Below are 15,812 nucleotides of genomic sequence, written 5' to 3' on the forward strand. Positions count from 1 at the left end.
GAAAGGGCCGGGGAATTAGCCTAATCTGGTCTGCTTTACTCACTGAGAAGTCAGAGTAAAGAGGGCCCTGGGCATAGGTTCATGGGGTTCGTCTGGGATGAACTGCCACTGCCTATTGCTGCCCTGGTTGCAAGCAGTGGTTTCCTAAGGCCCAACCCTTTAATACAGTTCCTCATGTTGTGGTGACCCCCAACCATAAAATTATTTTATTTTATCATAACTGCAATTTTGCTGTTATGAATCACCATCGGAAATATGTGTTTTGCGATGGTCTTAGGCGACCCCTGTGAAAGGGTTGTTTGACCCCCAAAGGGGTCGTGACCCACAGGTTGAGAACCGCTGCCTTAGAGTTTAGAAGATGCCTGCCTGTGGGGGAAGAAGAGGTGGGGGGGGGCGGGGGTGTGCTCCTGGGAAGAAGAGCCTGTGCTGGGTCTTTTGTGTTGAGGCTTTTATTTTTCTCTTGTAGGTGGGAATCTTAGGGGGGGTCTCAGATGAGGGTCTCAAAAAACTATTCATCAATTTTCTAGGTGTGTTCCTTCAGGTCTTCATGGATTGGTCACTGTCAGGGAACCGGATCGTTAGTCTTTGCAGCTGGTCCTTGTGTTTCCCTCCTGGTTTCGCTGCTTTTCTAGGTCTGGAGCTGAAATACAACTGAGGCCTAGAAGTTATTTCTAGTGAGGTGACCTTCTGTATCTACTGTAAATTGCTCTAAGTTTGTTTAGTGATCTGTCTCAGTTTTCCTTTTCCACTTGCCTTGGCTTACTGGCTCATTTCCTTTCTACTTGGGAAGCTTCAAAACAATGAGGGGGGAAAAAAGAAAACAGCACTGGAAGCCTTGAGAAGGTGTGTATCTAATCAAAGTGAACAATAATTTTACTAGCACTATGTAATATCTGTAAGGACAGAAAACAGGCCCCTCTTTTCTTTGTTGTGACTTTTACACAATTTTTGAGAAGCACCTAGTAATTAAACCTGGAGATTGTTGGCTCCTCTGATTCAAACAGTTCCTCTGTTCAAATAGCAGGACAGCATAAGGCTACATTCAAGGTTACACTCCACCCCCTCTCCTCCCTGCTGTTTTAACAGTTTCAGGCTGGTTAGTAAGAATTCCTCCTCCTCCCCTTCAAACAATCTCCCTTTTGAACTCTTTATAAATTCTGTTCTCAGCTTGTTTTACAGACATGGGAAAATTGCTGATAAGACACATGTTCAGTGCCTCTGCCTAACTGTCTGCTGGAAAACACACAAACTGTAACTTTTCAAGACGACCCCCTCCTTTCCTTGTCACTTAGTAATGCAACTGCTTGCTCTTCAAAAGTGCAAGCCACTTTTTCTTCCCTGCTTTGTATCAGTCAATCAATACCTGGCCCGTTCTTCCCTTGGGAAGTAAAATATATTTCCTCCCTGAATTTCTTCTGTTTCCTTGTAAATTCTTTCACAGCTCATGTCACCGGCCGAACCCTAACATTTTGGTGGCCTGTCCCAGTACTAAACTCCTCTCCTCTGACTTCTGAGACTTGCAACTAGGGGAGCAGTGGGCAGCAGCAGCTAGCCCAGGCCAGGCTAACCCCTAATCCAGTCTCTGGGGTTTGATTCCTCTCTTTCTTCTCTTTAATTTCATGGACACTCTCCTTGGTGACCCCTCTCTGTAGTCGGCAATTGATAAGTCTCACTGATTTTGTGGACGCTAACAGCCTCTCGGTTTGCAGTAAGTGACAGTCTCCTTTCCGTCTTCAGTCCTCAGTTAGACAGGACAACCAGGCGCCAGTTCTGTCACTTCGGGATTCAGCTGCGAAGGACACTTCTAGATGTCTCCCTGCTAGTTTCGGTTTGATCTCAGATTCAAGGACACTTGGGTCTGGGACAGAACTCTAGGTTCGGTCTGCTCTTAGATTCAAGGATGCTTGTCTCCGGGGATGGATCTCAAGGTTTTGGTCTGACTCGAGTACCTGGGGATGTCTGGGTCTCACGCAGACCTATCTAGGTTCTCTGAGTCGGGGACACCCCTCTCACATTTTCAGACACTTCCTTTACCTCAGCATGTTGTTGTAATGTGAAGGCTTTGGGACTTACTGACCTCAAGCCCGTTGTAATACTGTTTGGTTGCAATATAAATTAGATGACCAGGAGGGCTTGCCCTGAGAATGGCTCTCTTAACTACTTTTCTGTAATCTCCGCTATTCTTCTTTGAATAGAAAACCAACAGAATTCGCCTCTGGGATAATTGGGAAAAATTTGACCCGTAAACTTTAAAAAGAGAGGCCTGTTTTATGTCCTTACAACATCTGTTTAGAAGCCAGATCATCAATAATCTATTCACGGCATCCTATATTCCAAAGTGCCCACCATGAGTCTACCTGCTGTCAAAGACTTTTAGGATTGAAAAAGAAATGAGTATAATAAAACGCTCTGTCAGCCCTGGCCAGTTTGGCTCAGCGGTTGGAGCGTCGGCCGGCGGACCAGAGAGTCCTGGGTTCGGTTCCCGCAAGAGGCATGTACCAAAAAATAAATAAATAAATAAATAAATAAATAAATAATAAAACGCTCTGTCAGATGGGTAGTCAATTTATCAAATATTGTGATTCACACACACATCAAGCTCAAAATGGAGTCCATAAATAAAAGGATTATAGAATAAAACAGTGCTATCTTGTAACAGTGCCAATAATGACTATGAAATGAGTTTGAGAAGGGATGTAAAGCTTGAGGATTTGACCATGTTATATCCAGATATTTAGGTCAGTGTCTTGAGTATATAAAACAGTTGAAGGTAAAACACCTAAGTCTAGGTTGATTGAATAGGCAGTTGAATGAATCATCATATATTCTTGTTGTTTTTGTTAATCCTCACCTAAGGATATTCGTTTTTTTTAATCTTCACCCAAGGATGTTTTTCTATTTATCATCAGATAGAGTGGGAGGAAGGGAGAGAGAAACGTCAACGTGAGAGAGAGACATTGACTGGGTGCCTCTTGCAGGACCCGACCAGGGTTGGGGACGAACCACCACTGAAGTACGTGCCCTTGACTGGAATCAAACCTGGGACTCATTGGTCCACGGGCCGACACTCTAACTGCTGAGCCAAACCAGCCAGGGCCCAAGGATATTCTTTCTATTGATTTTTTTTTTTTTTTTTTTTAGAAAGAGTGAAAGGGAGAGGGGAGAGGGAGAGAGAGGAACATGGAAGAGAGAGAAACACACATCATTTGGTTGCTTCCCATACACTCCCCAACTGGGGATTAAACTCACAACATTTTGGTGTATGGAACAACACTTCAACCAACTGAACCACAATGGGCGGGGCTCATCATATATTCTTTTATTTTGTTTTTGTTTTATTTTTTTAGATAAGAGTGGGAAGGAGGGAGGGAGACAGAGAAACATTCATGTGTCTCACATCAATTGGTTACCCCCCCCCCCCAAGACCCAGACTGGGACTGGGGATCAAACCTACAACTGAGGTACGTGTCCTTAATGGGGAATCGACCTGTGACTCTTTGGTCCTGTGGGTGGATGCTGTAACTGCTAAAACAAACCGGCCAGGGTCATCATGTATTTTTTTTTTTAATCCTCACCCGAGGACATTTTTTTTACACTTATCTTCAGACAGTGGGAAGGAGGGAGATAGGGGGGGGGGGCGGAGAGAGAGAGAGAGAGAGAGAGAGAGAGAGAGAAACAAACATTGATGTGAAAGAGGCATGTCAATTGGCTGCCACCTACACAACCCCAACTGGGGCCAGGGACTAACCGCAAACAAGGTACGTGCCCTTGGCTGAAATCGAATCCAGGACTCCCTGATCCACAGGCCAACGCTCTAACCACTGAGCAAGCAGCCAGTGCTCATCATGTATTCTTTAAAATAATTATTTGGGACTTAAGTTGGGTTTGTTTTTTAAAAATTTTTATTTTCTTTATTGATTTTTTTTTTTGAGAGAGAAGAAGGGAGAGGGAAAGAGAGATGGAAACATCAATGAGAGAGAACATCAATTGGCCACCTCCTGCATGCCCCCCACTGGGAATTGGGTCCACAGCCCAGGCATGTGCCCTGACCAGGCATCGACTTGACGACCTCTTGGTGCATGGGTTGATGCTCAACCACTGAGCCACACCAACTGGGCTTGAGTTGGGTTTTATTTATTTATTTATTTATTTTAAATTTTAAAAAGTAAAAACTTTTATTGATGTCTAACTTGCATAGTATAGAGAAATACTGGCATTTGCGTACAATAAACAATATAAGAAAATTCATTACATCATTATTTTATGAGCAAATTGTTTCAACTATTAAAATATAATGGTTAAACAAATACTAGGAAGTGGTTCTAACAACTGAGTTGGGTTTTATTTTTTATTTATTTATTTATTTATTTAATCCTCACCCGAGGACATTTTTGCATTTTTTGTTCAGACAGAGCAGGAGGGAGAGAGAGGAAGAGAGAGAGAGAGAAACATCGATGTGAAGGGACACATCGAGTGGTTGCCACCCGCACGACCAACCAGGGCCGGGGACAAACTGCAACCGAGGTACGTGCCCTTAGCGGGAACCGAACCCGGGTCTCTCTGTACCGCAGGTCGACGCTCCAACCGCTGAGCCAAACCGGCCAGGGCCTGAGTTGGGTTTTAAAGAATGATTGGATACTGGTAACTCAGTTGGTTAGAACATTGTCTCGATATGCCAAGGTGTGGGTTTGATCCCTGGTCAGGGCACATACAAGAAGCAGTAAACGAATGCATAAATAAGTAGAACAACAAATCCATGTTTCTCTCTCTCAAAAAAGTCAATCAATAAAATTTTTTTTAAAAAAGAAGAGCCCTGGCCGGTTTGGCTCAGCGGTTAGGGTGTCGGCCTGCGGTCCAAAGAGACCCAGGTTCGGTTCCTGTGGGAGACATTTTGCACGGCATCCATTTTGTTAAAATCTGCTCTGCCGTCTCCTGCCCCAAGGCAGGACATCTCTGCTATATCTCTGCATTTTGAATCATTTACTCAATCTTTTGTTCCACCCGTGCTTTGGGGTGGTTACTCAATAACTATCGCTTAACAACAAATGATCTTGTTTTTCCTGCCCTATATATTGTGTGAATTTCCCCAGAATAAACGAAGCTTGATCAGAGCCCTGTCTTGTCTCCATTTCTCGTGTCTCTTGTCCCTCCTCATCCTCACTCCCCCTCTAGAGTCCTCGTTGCTCGACCTGCGGGACGGGTCAGGTTCCCACTAAGGGCACGTACCTCGGTTGCAGTTTGTCCCTGGCCCTGGTTGGGTTGTGCGGGTGGCAGCCACTCGATGTGTCCCTTTCACGCCGATGTTTCTCTCTCTCTCTTCCTCCCGCTCTGTCTGTACAAAAAATAATGTCCTCGGGTAAGGATAAAAAAAAAAAGAAGAATGGTTGGTCTATGGGGAAAGAGAACAGCAACATAACATGACCCGTCCCGCAGGTGGAGGGACAAGAGACACGAGAAATGGAGACAAGACAGGGCTCTGATCAAGTCTCATTTATTCTGGGGAGATCCACAGTATATATAGGGCAAGAAGCAGAAAAACAAGAACATTTGTTGCCAAGCGATAAGTTTGTGGTAACCACTCTGAAGCAATTTCAGGTAAATATCACATAAATATCCCGGGTGGAACAAAAGATAAACAGAGCATAACTGGCTGAGTAAATGGTTACTTAAAGGAATGCAGAAACACTGTATACAGAGATGTCCTGCCTTGGGGCAGGAGATGGCAGAGCAGATTGTAACAAAATGGATGGCATGCAAATGGTCTCCCACAATAACATGTTGGAGTGAGGACTGCAGGGTTGCCTAAGCGTGAGGTCTTACAGAGGGGATAATATTACTAGTAATAGGGGCCAGTCAGGGATGAGCTGTGAATAAACCAATGAAAAAGAAAGGCTGGAATGGAGAGCTATTTTAGAATTTTAGTGTGGGAGTCACACAATAGAAATGAATACTTTCAGGTGATTAGTATGATAGCAGTTTGCAGAATCAGCTTGTGGAACAGACTCAATGTGGGAGAAACAGGATGCAGTAAATGAATAAGGGTCTTGAAAACAGTATGTACTAATATATTTATCATTTTCTAGGTAGAATATGGTTCCCTGGAGAAGATACACTGCAAACACTCAGAAAGGTCTCCAAATTAGTGTAAAGATATATAAAGTAGTGTTGAAATTAGAGAACTGTGTGAAGTTTTAATGAAGGGTTTTGTCTGGCTATATTAGAGACTACCTCATACTCCAGTGGAAGATGCTTATGACATCCTTGCATGAGGAAGGATACAGAGGGAGAGAGGTAATGACAATTGTACTATAGTACAGTTCTATTTGACTTGTTGAATAGAATAAAGTAAATGACTAGCTAGGCTGAGGGTATGTAGGTTGATAGACATTGAGGACAGTATTCGGCTAATAACTTAGGTAAAAAGTATATGAGGTATTTCACAGCTGTTACTGCTTTTCTTTTCTTTCCCTTCTTTTTGACAGGTGGCTCAGAATTAGAAGGAGGGAAGGTTGCAGGGAATACATTATTCCAGTAACACCTCCAGGCCACATAGAGCCTTCTTCAAAGAGAATTACTTCTTTTGAATCAAAAACAAAGGTTTAGGACCTGGCCGGTGTGGCTCAGTTGGTTGGCATTGTCCCATGCACCAAAGGGTTGCCGGTTTGATTCCCTGTCAGGGCACATGCACAGGTGTGGGTTCCCCATCCGGGTGGGTACTGGAGATAATTGATCAATCTTTCTCACATCAATGTTTCTCTCTCTCTCTCTCTCTCTCTCCCCCCTTCCTTTCCTCTCTCTAAAATCAATAAAAACATATTTAGAAAATAAAAACAGAACAAAAAAAACACACTAAGTTTAGTCTCCTTATTATGGGGCAGTGCAGCTGTAGACCAAGCTGTATCTGTTTGGGAAGGGATAAAAAATAGCAGCTAGCTCCATAGCAGCTTCTCCAGGTGAGTGGTGGTGGAGAGGTATGTAGTAGGGCTCTAAGTGGCCAGCCACACACACAAAACAACACCCAAAACCCCACAAAAGTTAGTTTTGCTTTGCTAAGGTAAGGAGTTACTGTTTTTCTGTTTCCTTCCTCTTGTCCCACTCCCTCTCTAATACTGGAGCCTGGCTCATGGCTTTCTTTTTAACCATACACAGTGACCCGGTAAAAGCATTCACCGTTAGAATTGTAAGGGTATTTAGAGTAGGCAGAAAAGATCAAAATAATTTCCTACTTTCTATCACATTCACCTAGGTATACAGAGCCTGAAAACGAGATAGTCATGAATGCTTGTCATCAACATAATACTTTGCATTGTGACATGTATTATGCTATTTTTGCACTAGTTTTCTCATCCTTAGTAAATTTCAATTTAAGTTACTTGACAGAGGGAGTGCCTGTTAATTCTTGTATCCTCCACTTCCACCCCAACTGACATAAGGGTGGACTCTTGAAAACATAAATAAGTACGTCATGACAAAGACCATGCAGTAAAACTGATTTCAGATAAAATGAAAAGTAGGTTCATTAACATTTTATGACATTTTTATTCTATGAAAACAATAAATAATAAAACATTTTGGTGTTTATTGTTGCTTACTTAAATCAAGAATTACATGAATTATATGTCAACCAAGCCTCACATCCTCTGGATTCTTCTGAGTAAGTGCTATATGAAATATATAATAAGGAAAAGACAGTCTACCAGTCTGTTCTGAGAAAATAGCAATTTCCCCTATAAATAAAAGTTAATGACTACAGTCCTGGTTGGTTTGGCTCAGCGGTTGGAGTGTTGGCCTACGGTCTGGAGAGACCCGGGTTCGGTTCCCGCTAAGGGCAAGTACCTCGGTTGCAGTTTGTCCCCGGCCCTGGTTGGGCTGTGTGGGTGGCAGCCACTTGATGTGTCCCTTTCACGTCGATGTTTCTCTCTCTCTCCCTCCCACTCTATCTGAACAAAATATCGAAAAATGTTCTCGGGTGAGGATGAAAAGAAAAAGAGTTAATGACTATTTTAATACAAATCACACTCTCTGTTTAAGACTCTGTGATAGGTAATAAGCAAGGAAAATACTGAGAGGAATAAGAATTAAACTCTAGCCCTGGCCAGTATGGCTCAGCGGTTAGAGCGTTGGCCTGCGGTACAGAGAGACCCGGGTTCGGTTCCCACTAAGGGCACGTACCTCGGTTGCAGTTTGTCCCCGGCCCTGGTTGGTTGTGCAGGTGGCAACCACTCGATGTGTCCCTTCACATCGATGTTTCTCTCTCTCTCTCTTCCTCTCTCTCCCTCCCGCTCTGTCTGAACAAAAAATGCAAAAATGTCCTCGGGTGAGGATAAAAAAAAAAAAAAGAATTAAACTCTACCATCAAAAAATGTATCATCCAGCCCTGGCTGGTATTCCCAGTGGTTAGAGCATAGGCCAGCACATCAAAGGGTCTCAGATTTGATTTCTGGTCAAGGGCAAGTAACTAGGTTGCAGGTTCCAGCTCCACTTGGGGTCATGTGGGAGGCAATCAATCGATGTGTCTCTCTCACATCGATGTTTCTCTCTTGTGACTCCTCTTTCCCTCCCACTCTGTCTGAAGATAAATGCAAAAATGTCCTCGGGTGAGGATAAAAAAAATTATAAATAAACTGCAATGTGGCAATTGAGTTGAGCTAAGCATGTTAAGGATGTTTTCTCTCTGATTACTTGTTCAAAGTTGACAATTTGAAAAATAAAGAAAAGCACAAGAAAAAAAAACAAACATAATTTCCCCACCAGGAGAGAACCATTATTAATATTTTAGTATATTCTTTTTTAAATGTTTTTCATTTTTGCTTTTTAAATTAGCCTAAAGCAATATATGCATGCATGTGGCAAAAAATTCAAACAGTATAGAAAGGCATACAACTGAAAAAGATTGTCAACCAAGTTCATTGCCATCAATCCAATGCCAACAAAACACCCAAATTTGGGCTGTGGTGAAGGGAGACTTTATTCAAGTGAAGCAGCTCAAGTGTTACAGTCCAAGCAGAGGAAAATGCAACTGCAAGTACTCCATGGAGATCCAGGAGAAGCTGGCTTATATAGAGAGAAGTTCCTGTCCATGGTCCCTGATTGGTCCATTTCTATGCAAATGAGGACTCCAAGTCTAGTTTGGTCCAAATAGCACTGTTGTGATTGATCAGAATTGCCCATTCTGATTGATCATTATTGAGCTGCTTAAATTAGTTGGTAAAGACGCAAATGAGGGTATAGCTATGTAGCTCCAATTGTACTGGGAAGGTCTCAGTCTCATTGGTCCAACTATAATACCAGGAGCTACTTTATAAAGGTCAGCTCAGATGGCAGGAACACAGTGCAGGAGGCTTGGCAGCCCAATTTGTGGCTTTTCCCTGTAATGCAGCCTGTAAACAACAGCTGCTAGAATCTGATTATAAATTTGGGCCCAGTTAACCAGAAGGAGTTCTTTTTGACAAATTCATTCTCATTCCCTCTCAGGGGGTCAATAAGATAAAAGGTTCAGTCCCCAAATGTATGTTGAAATAAATGTCTAAGCTCAAGATGAATCTGCTCCTGCACTAGCCGGTGTGGCTCAGTTAGTTGAGCATTGTCCTGTGCACAGAAAAGTTGCCTTTTCATTCCTGGTTAGGGCACAAACTCAGGTTGCTGTTTCAATCCCTGGTGGGGATGCATGTGTGAGGCAGCCAGTGGATGCTTCTCTCTCACATCAATGTTTCTCTCTCGCTCTTCCCTTTCCTTTTCTCTCTCTCTAAAATCAATAAAAACATATTAAAAAAAAAAAGGATGCCCTGGCCAGTATGACTCAGCGGTTGAGCGTCGGCCTGTGGAACAGAGAGTCCTGGGTTCGGTTCCCGCTAGGGGCACATACCACAAAAAAATAAATAAAAAAGATGGAGTTGCTCGTCAGGGTGTCACCTCAGCAAACTGAAATTTCCTGTTCCTGTAAAAGCTCTGCTTCATTAGAAATCCAGTCATCCAATCGCCAAAGGCCACACAACTCTGGGCTCTTCTTTGTTCCTTCATCTTCCTAGGTAAAGTCAGATAATTAACCCCACACAATCATGCCGTTTCTGTTTTGCCATTTTCAACACTCTACAAAAGTTGCTTTTGCCTAAAATCCTCAAGAAAAATGCTCCACTGCTTGCGAGGTACTGTAATCCTCCTCTGTGGATTGTTTCCCCTTGAATAAAGAACATCAAACTCACTACTAAATTGGTTTTTGTTTTTATCCTCGCCTGAGGACATTTTTCCATTTTTTTTTGTTGTTGTTCAGATAGGGGGGGGGAGGGGAGGGAGAGAGGGAGAGTGAGAGAGAGAGAAACATCAACGTGAAACCAACCAGTGCCGGGAACAAACTGCAACCGAAGTAGTGCCCTTAGCAGGAACCGAACCCGGGTCTCTCTGGACCACGAGCTGGCACTCCAACCACTGAGCCAAACTGGCCAGGGCTACTAAATTGTTTTAGCTTTGTCATTTGTTAGGTAACTTACAGCTTCCTTGTGAATCTCTCTGGACTTTAGAACTAATTCAAAACTGCAATCACATATACATGTATTCCTTAAAATGTATACAGATATAATCACATTATTTAGATAAGAGTTCTGTATCATGCTTTCCCTTACAGCACAGATAAATCTCCCTCATTCTTAGTGGAGCTGGTCCACTGCTATATATAAAGAGAGAGGATCGCTTATCCACCTTTTGGCTAAGGTCAAGTGTAACCATAGGAATTGGCAGGCGATGACCTGAGTGAATAGGTTGGAGACAAGCCATTTCAGGATGAGGGGAATCTGGTGCCCAGATTGGGGTGAACAACGGGGAGGCAGAGAGGGTAGGCCGGCTTGGTTGGCATGTGTATGGTATTAGTAAGTGAGATGATGGGGCTAGAGGATGGGTATTTCAGGCCAGCAATTTAGACTTCCTTTACTTTTTGTAGTGGAGAGGAATAGAGAAGTTAGTTGGATTAGGTGAGATATGGGTTGTCTGAAAAGGGCTTTACAGGCTACATGCAGCTGTCCAGGAGGGAGCGGATATTCTAGTCTGTAACTGAGAAAGAATCTGAGGTTGGAAAAACAGCAAGGTTAATTACTTTTTTACACAGGGCTGAGTCTTCACTGTTTCCTCCTCGCTCCCAAAAAACTTTTCTTTATGCACATTGAATGCTGGAAAATTCGCTTGGTGCGTTTCCTTATTCCTAGGCCCAGAGCTATGGCAGATCCTTCCAGAGCCCGCTACCTGCGGAAATCCCTCACTCCCTCCCCGCCCCTGCGCAGCGGGAATTCCAAGACATGGGCGGTCCTTCTAGGAGGCGCTCTGAGGAGCAGAGATAGGGTACGGCGACCGCCAGTCAGAACTCCCGGATACCCGGATGTGAAGCGGTACGCGGTACAAAGGCGAGTTTCCACCCAGAGCTTCCTCCGGTACAGTGACCAATAAGCACTTCTCAGGAGATGAATGACAGAAAAAATAGCCAGTTACAAACTAGTTTCGTTCACGCATGTGGAAATTCTTTTGCTTAATCTAACCCATTGCTTGTTGTGATTGGGCAAAATTTTGAAGAGCGGTAGAATGGTCTAATTAAAAGCGAGAGCGAGGAAAATCGTAGCCAATAGGAAGATTCTCAGTAATGGGGCGGGGGCAAGGCCTTCGCCTCGGCGGCAGAGGAGACTCGGGGGCCATTTTGTGAAGAGACGAAGGCTGAGCGGTTGTGTCCGCGTTGCTGACCTCGAGCAGTAGTCGGCTTCACGTAGAACCCGGGAGTAGGAGATTCAGAATCGAATCTCTTCTCCCTTCTCCCTCCGGGTAAGTGGAGGAGACGGAAGCAGGGGAGGCGCTGGGTTCCTTGGTGAGCGCGTGGGGGTGTGGGAGGGAAGGCGAGGGAACCTTCTCTTCGGTAATTAGGCCCCATTTATTCTCTTTTACAGTGGGGGGTTAGGCTTTATGCGGGAGTTTTATAGGCCTCAGCCCTTGTGTAGATTTACCCTAGTGTCCTCTAGGCCACGATCGGGAGGGGAAATGTCCTTTTTTTCGTTCTCTTTCTGTGTTAACGGCTGCTTTCCTTTCATTTTCTACGACCATGAGGACTCCGAGAGATCACGAAAGGGAAGATCGAGATGTTCGTTAATACAGTTGAAGTTAACGTAGTGCTGATGCCTCGTGTTAGATTTAAAAATTGGGCGGGGTTTGGGGAAGGATTACCAAGTAGACATTGTATCGCATGTCTCTTGATTCTGGAGCATAATATTAATACTAATAAGTGTTATAACAACAGATTTAGTATTTTATTGATTACTTTTTGTTTTACGTCTCTCTCAGAAAATGATGGACCTCGAAGTATTTATTTTCAATTCTGTTTTTCAAAAGATTGTAATCTCATTTATATATTAAAACAGTAATAATTAAAGCTGACTTTTTATCTGCAGGTTACAAATCACTTGAAATAAATAAGTTAGTGGAACTTTGCTTGAGGTAGGTATTGCTATCTTTCTTAGAAACAGGCCTAAAATCGTTGGTTGCCAGGGTTATACTGATTCAGAAGCCGAACTAGTAAGGAACTGGACTAGTAGGCACTGAAAATACTGTATTTGAATCTTTACAAGAACCTAATTACAGCAATCTCTAGCCATAACTGGAACTTCCCAAACTGCACTTTGGAAATATATTTACGAGAATTGCATGTGTTATTAACATAATGTCCTAAGATGATAAAGTTTTTAATTTTCAGGATATTCTGGCATTAACTTTCCAGACCATCTAAACGGGCAAGATTCATACCTCCATATTATTTATTAAGCAAGTATCAATGTGTCTACCATTTTCGAGGTCCTGAAACTTACTAAAATTTTTTGCTAAGTTTATAAAAATTACAGAGGTTTCTAAGTAGTATCACATTGCCTTATCCAAGAAATCGCTATTTATTGTCTTATAAGATTTTGTTGACTTTAATTTTCATAATGTGTTAATCTCACTAACGTTATTAAGCCTGGTGTAAACCAATACTGCAAGGTAAATTTATTCCTTAAACCTACTTGATAGGAAAATTACTCTTCTAGATCCCCATGCATTTGTTGATTCCTCACCATTGTAGATAATGTAATAGGAATCAAAAGCATTTCTTCTTTTTTTTTTTTATTAAATGTCAACATATAATTTATGGGCTTAAAACTAAAATATATTACTGCAGGATTGCTAGAAATGAGATAATGATGGTGATTGCTTAATTTAGACAGTCATTTACCTAATAAAAGTGTTGGTGTAAAGAGTAATGTCAGGAATTAATATTTAAGAACAGTTATTGGTGAATTGAAATTAATCGAAGGACTTTTTACTTGCCTTGAGGTGTTAGATCAACATGTACCAAGGTAACAATGGTCATCTGGAATGATTTGGCCACATAATTAAAATCTGAACAATTCTAGATGTGTTTTCAAATAGGTAGGCATTAGCAACATTTACATGTTGGCTAGAGAGGAAGGATTTAAGAAGGATGACTAAATTGCAGGTCTCCTGACCATTTTGTTTCCCCATGCTGATGCCCCGGGAATACTTGGTAGTGTTTGCTATTTCTTCTGTAGAGAATTTAAACATAACTTATATTTGTAATTAGGTCTCCAGAGGTTTTCACATAGCGTGTGACCTTGTTTTGGATGGAATCCCTATTAGAAACAGGTAGTGACTAAGCTCCAAAATAGCTGGTTCTAAACTTAAACATTATTTTAACTGGTAACAGTTGAAGAAATACTAGCCTAGGAGTGATTTTTATCCCCCCCCCCCCCAACCTCCCTGCTGATTATTGCCTGTGTCAGGCAAATGAGTTAAACTTTGATTTCAGGTATATATATATATATATATTTTACGAGTTTTAGAAATCTAATTTAGAAATTGGGCCCTGGCCAGTTTGGTTCAGCGGTTGGAGCGTCGGCCTGTGGACCAGGGAGTCCCGGGTTCGGTTTCCGCGAGGGGCACGTACCAAAAAAAAAGAAAGAAATTGGTAGATTTCTGATTTCTGTAACTCATTTGTTTCCTAAAAAGGCTGGAAAAAGATACAGAAATAGTTTCACTATTAAAAGCAGTTCTTGTGTGCCATTAATTAAGGTTAACTCCCTTTAATAAAGGTATTTCAGTCTTCAGTTTAATTAGTTGTATCTGGGGACAACTTTTCTAAGTATTTGCTCATTCTTAATATGTATACTCATTCTCATTGGGATCAGGGAAGATTATGGTTTTGTACAAAATTACATTTACTAGAGAATTGACTAGTGAGAATTATAACTTTTATTTTTAATTATTTTTGTTACAGATGCTTCTCCCCCCACACACACACCCTCCTCCCTACCCCCCACCCAAGAATTAGAACTTTTAGATGTAGCATAACTGCATATGTTCTCTAAGATACTGGAAATTTGGGGGTTATAAAGGGAAAAAGGGTTACTGTAGGACTGTTTTATATTTCTCTTGGTATAATTATGGTAGGTTATAATTTTCTTGGATTTTATATACTATCAGGAACACATACGAAGCCATGGTGCTCAAACCTGCTGTCAGTACACTGGAAGGATAAGGCACTTTGTTTATAAAGACTCCATCTTAACTAGGGGAATAGAGGTTCCTCATTAAACTCTTCACCTTTCCTACACATGAACTGGCTTTGAAATCAGCAAGAGAGCTAGTTAAAACATTGCTGGGCTCTCCATCCCCAGAGTTTCTAATTAAGTCAGTCTGGAGTGGGCACTGATAATTTGCATTTCTAATAAGTGCCATGTGATACTAGTTGTCAGACCTCCCTTTGAGAATACCCCTTTAGAAGGGATCCAGATCTCAGTCTTGTCAGAGTACACTATAGTCTAGATACACTATTAATTACAAAGCATTGGAATTAGTGCTAAAGTAGTTTGGTTTGACTTTTAAAGATGCGTTTCTTTTTATAACTGCTTTTTAAGTTTGTCTTGTGACACATGTGCAAAGGATTTGTTTGTAGATGAGCCACAAAGTTAGTTACTTGATGTATCCTGAAAATTTTAAGTACCAGGTTTCCTTCCAAGAAGGAAAATTGACTATATATCCCAAACACTGACTCGAAGGAGATGGCATTCAAAACTTTTCCTATAGTTTTTGCATTTGTACAACTTAACACATCAATCCAAGTATAAAAGTAATTTACATGTCATGCCTAAACTGGTCTGCTCTAAAAAATTTACAGTTAAAATTTTAGAATTATAGTATCTGTTCTTCATTGCTGTGGTCATTTATATATAGTTGACTCATGGAACACTTTCAAACTGAGCTTAAAACTTTTTTAGTTTACTGACATTTGGAGATGAGAAAACCTCATGGCTGAATATAGAAATGTGAGTGCAGTTAGTTCATTCTTATTTGCTAAAAGACCTACAGTCAAATTGCAAATCTTTTCACTGATGAGACAGCCAGTCTGTCAGGCATGTTATTTTTTAGTAGGTAATCTTATCAGATTCTTAGAAATAATTCTTTTATTAGCTATATATATACTAGTTTATAAATAGTGGGACCAGAGAAACAAGAAATTTCTTAAGGGCCATAATTTATCCCCCCCCCCTTTTTTTTTTTTGACACTAAATATTCAGTAGCCATAATCTTTCCCCTTCATCTTTGGATTTTCATTCTGTCCGTGAGTGGAATAATGTGCTCCTTGTTTAAAGCATCTTTCCTCCTTCCTGTAGAGCCAATTAAGTCTTGTGGTTTGTTCATTGATTTTAAGAATAGATGTTATCTCTTAACGTATCTTCATGGTAGACCATTCTCCTAAAGTGTATGCAGGAAAAATATGTAGACTTAAAATT

General features: G+C 41.6%; 1 protein-coding gene across 4 annotated transcripts in view; it reads left to right on the forward strand.

Annotated features, from left to right (window-relative positions):
* The first annotated feature begins 11,656 nt into the window (after positions 1-11,656).
* The window catches only part of HNRNPC (heterogeneous nuclear ribonucleoprotein C), a 62,705-nt gene continuing 58,549 nt past the window's right edge, over positions 11,657-15,812 (forward strand). Inside the window, exon 1 of one of the 4 annotated variants that reach the window (XM_036279193.1) lies at positions 11,657-11,799. The gene's annotated coding sequence lies outside the window, so the exon portion shown is untranslated. The remainder of the gene's footprint in view (positions 11,800-15,812) is intronic. The other 3 variants (XM_036278925.1, XM_036278503.1, XM_036278572.1) reach the window with 3 other exon arrangements.

The sequence above is a fragment of the Molossus molossus genome, unplaced genomic scaffold (genome assembly GCF_014108415.1).
Source record: "Molossus molossus isolate mMolMol1 unplaced genomic scaffold, mMolMol1.p scaffold_m16_p_1, whole genome shotgun sequence".
In the NCBI taxonomy this organism is placed as follows: Eukaryota; Metazoa; Chordata; class Mammalia; order Chiroptera; family Molossidae; genus Molossus; species Molossus molossus.